General features: G+C 38.0%; 1 pseudogene; it reads right to left on the bottom strand.

Annotated features, from left to right (window-relative positions):
* The window catches only part of LOC126504537 (histone H2A.V-like), a 9,832-nt pseudogene extending 5,805 nt beyond the window's left edge, over window positions 1-4,027 (bottom strand).
* Between the last annotated feature and the right edge of the window lie 384 nt (window positions 4,028-4,411).

Here is a 4,411-nt window from a genome sequence, read left to right as displayed (position 1 = left end):
AACAGGCTGGGCTGGGAGATGTTATGTGGTCAAAGAGGGAAGGGGGTCAGACGGAGGGGGCAGAGAGGGTTGTGGATGCAAGCTGGGTGGGATAGGAAGAGAGAGGAGGTATCGGGCAGAGTAGCCCCTGAGGATGACCAGGAAGTGTAGGAGGGGTGTCTGAGTTCCCTGTCCCGGGCTGCTGCCACGGTCAGAAACTCACTCACCCCAGTGATGTCTCTCCTGGTGCCTGGACCGGAACGGTATTCACATATAGACTTTATTTGTGGTCTCTAACAAGCCATTGAATTGTAAAATTTACTAAATAAAATTATTCTTCGTTGCAAAATTATTTTAGAAAAACGGAAACAAAACAATAATTAGCACTTCTCTAAGTTTGACTCGAGTGCTTTTTACAAATTGAAGCTTCCACTGTCAGGTTTTCTTCATTTATTGCACAGCACTCAACTAAAGTCATTACACAATATTGTAAGAGACATCCAACCTCCTCTGACACTTCCTTTTATTTTATCCCATATCATGTTCATTCTAAGTAAGACTTAAGGATAAGGTTAATGTTTCCTTGAGATTAGATTTATTTTGCAATGAGGCTGACCTTTAAATGTCTTGTTTGTTAGGCAAACAACATGAACTGCAATTAGTCACAGGTTTCTTGTTTTGTGCAAGCCAAGCTTGATTAGAACCTTTCTCTAAGACTTTTATTCAGTGAATAAATTCATATCCCTCTGCTTATCAGTTTCAGAATTCGAGAGGAGGTATTTGCCTATAAATCTCACCCCCCCCCCCCGCTGCCTTTTCTTTTAATGCACAGCCAGGGAACACTAACATAATTGGTGCAATCTGTTATTTACAGATATGCACCGAGACGCAGGTGGCAAAGTCTTTTTTAGTATTGTAAGGCAAAGCAAGACCTTCCTCACAATTTGACTTCTGTGAATAAAAATTGTTGCTAGGCTAGGAGAGCAACATTGTCACTATGGGTGTTCTCCACTTTTGTAGTAAATCTTTTCCATATGGAATCCTACTTCAACTTCGCTCTACACCAAAGTACATATTTATGGTAGGAATTATTATTCTTTAAAAAGAAGAAAAAAAGGACAACAAAAGCAACAACAAAACCTGGTTTTGCCAGGTAGTGGTGGCACAAGCTATTACGCCCCATAATTGAGAGGCAGAGGCTGGCCGACTTCTAGACCTCCAAGAGTTTAACCCCAGCCTTGTCTACAGAATAAATTCCAGGACAGCCAAGGCTATATAGAGAAACCCAGTCTCAAAAAAAAAAAAAAAAAAAGATGGTTTCATAAATGAGCATTGTTGTATTTTATAAGTATAATCTTTCATAAATATCCATAATAAATTGACTTAGAATTTTGTTTTAATGAAAACCTCCAGAAATGCTTTCTTAAATTTAAAATGCAACATACTTCTCTTGTCTATTCATGAGATTTAGACTTTAATTTTAAAAAGTTAAAAAAGACCATGTTTTCTTTGCATCACAGAATTTAAAGATATTTACACGGATTTTAGAATGTATATATGATTTAAACATTTTTCTATGGAACCCCGCTGTTACACACAACTTAGTCAATGCCTACATATTAAAAGATTATAATTAAATTAACCAGAATTCTTGTCTGGTGTGTTTGGACACCAGAAATTCTAAATTTTGTAAATGAAAGTATATGACCCCCAGGTACATACCCCATAGTAGATGGTTCCCTGGTATTCTATAGCCATGGAATAACATGTTCCGGTTTGGTGGGAGCCTAGCCAGTTTGGACGTTCACCTTTCTGGACATGGACGGAGGGGGGAGGACCTTGGACTTTCCATAAGGCAGGGAACCCTGACTGCTCTTTGGACTGGAGAGGGAGGGAGAGAGGTATGGGAGGAGGGGGAGAAGAGTGGGAGGAGGGGGAGGGAAATGGGAGGCTGGGAGGAGGCAGAAACTTTTTTTCCTTTTCTCAATAATAATAATAAAAAAAGAGTTAATCATAGAATCTCATTTTGAGTTTATCAGTTTTCAATTGTCTCCTATTTTTTGAGATTTTGTGTTTGGAAGTGAAGGTAAGTAATGGCCCCCAATAAGATGAATGACTTGCTAATATGCTTCCAAAAGACAAAATGATACAGTAATTTGGTTGATTCTATAAAGTTTTGTATATCAGTATCTATAAAATTGAATGGAAAAGTACCCAAAATTACTTGTTGCAGAAATGTCTTAAATATAAAATTTGACAAATTTCCATTATTCTTCTAACTAACACTCATTGAATGGGAACCACTACCAGATATGTGTAAAATTAATAAAATGTGTTAATAATAAAAGTAAAAACAAAAATTTAGGATTTATTTCAATTCATATTGTACTTATGCTTTCCATATTGGTTCAGAAAATCCTGCAAATAAGTTTGAGATGTACTATACTTTTTTCTTAGTTTTTATTTGTGAAAACAGAATTCTGAAGGGTAAAAGATTAACCAAAGATGTCCTATGCAGTGACAGCAGGATCAGATTAGAATGTGGGCTAATTTTCTTTGGAGTTTATACAAGTTGGATATAAATAAAACAAACACAATTATTAGAATTTGATAGCAAACTTCAGTATGTACCAATATTAAAAATAAAAGCTCAAGGAGCTAAAGACATCAGAGGAATCAGAACTGTCTGTAACTCTAACTTAAGGGTATCCAACACCCTCTTGTTTTCTTCACAGACATTTGCCTGCACATGTGATGCATGCACATGCACACACACTCACACACACATGTACACATATATGTATACATACACATAAATTCTATATGGAACAATTATACAAAAATGTCAATCTCATAATAGGATGAGTACAGACACTAAGAAATGAAATAAAATATCACAGTAAAAATAAAGATTATTTTTCGTGGACATTGTAGCTGGTAAAGAGATGACGATAATGTCAGAAATTGTACTAGGATATAAGATGCAGAATGAACACTTCCTAATGATCTTAATACTTTTCATAGCAGAAAGAAAATGTTGTCTTTGTGTCGTTGGAGCACAAGAATTCAGCACCGAAATAAATTTCCTTACTCTAATCCACTATTTTTATTTTATTTTTTTAAAAAAGAAAACAGGATAGCTTTTTTTTTTTTTTTTTTTACATATCAATCCCAGTTCCCACTTCCTCCCCTCCTCCCATCCCCTCCACCTTCTCCACCCTACCCCATCCACTCCTCAGAGAGGGTAAGGCATATTGCTTTGGGGAAGGTCTGAAGCTCTTCCTACTATATCTAGGCTGAGCGAGGTATCCATCCAAATAAAATGAGTTCCCAAAAAAGCAGCACCAGCAGTAGGGATAAATCCTGGTGCCGCTGCCAGTGGCCCCTCAGCCTGCTCCAGCCATACAACTGTCACCCACATCCAGAGAGACGAGTTTGAACCTACGCTGGTTCCTTTCCAGTCAAGCTGCAGTTGGTGAGCTCCCATTAACTCAGGTAAACGTTTTCAGTGGGTGTCCCCATCAGGTCTTGACCTCTTTGTTCATATTCTCACTCCTCCCATTCTTGGACTGGACTTTGAGAGCTCATTCCAGTGCTCGGATGTGGGTCTCTGCCTCTGTTTTTATCAGTTGCTGGATGGAGTTTCTATGTTGACAATTAAGTTATTTATCAACCTTACTATATGGCAAGGTCAGTTCAGGCACCTTCTCTTCTATTGCTTAGGTTCTTGGCTGGGGTCATTCTTGTGGACTCATGAGAATTTCTCTAGTGCCAGTTTTTTTTTTTTTTTCCTAACCCCATAATGGCTCCCTCAAACAAAAATCTCTCCTTCCTTGCTCTCATCGCTGTCCTTCCATCTCGACTTTCCTGTTCCCTCAAGTTCTACTCCCGCCTTTTCTTCCCCTCCCCTCTTCCCCATTTACTCTCCCTTCTCCCCTAACCTCCATGCTCCCAATTTTGTCATGTGATCTTATCTATTTCCCCTTTCTAGGTGTATCTATGTGTTTTTCTTAGGGCTCACCTTGTTACTTATCTTCTCTAGGGTCATAGATGTAGGTTCATTATCCTTTGCTTTAAAGCTAGTATCCCCGACAATTTTGTTTACTTCCCATAGCCAGGAGGATAATTATATGTTTTTTCTTTGGGTTCACCTTTTTATTTAGTTTCTTTAGGATCACCAATTATAGACTCCGTGACCTTTATTTATGGCTAGAATCCAATTATGAGTGAGTACATCCCATGTTCATCTTTTTGGGTCTGGGTTACCTCACTCAGGATAGTGTTTTCTATTTCCATCCATTTGCATGCAAAATTTGAGAAGTCATTGTTTTTTTTTTTTTTTTCCCGCAGCACAGTACTCTAATGTGTATATATTCCACACTTTCTTCATCCATTCTTCCATTGAAGGGCATCTAGGTTGTTTCCAGGTTCT

This window comes from Alexandromys fortis, unplaced genomic scaffold, assembly GCF_014885135.2.
Source record: "Alexandromys fortis isolate MF-2015 unplaced genomic scaffold, M_Fortis_MF-2015_v1.1 scaffold_12, whole genome shotgun sequence".
NCBI lineage: Eukaryota > Metazoa > Chordata > Mammalia > Rodentia > Cricetidae > Alexandromys > Alexandromys fortis.
The sequence above is the reverse complement of the archived record's forward strand: the minus strand, read 5'-3'. Positions and strand labels throughout refer to the sequence as shown.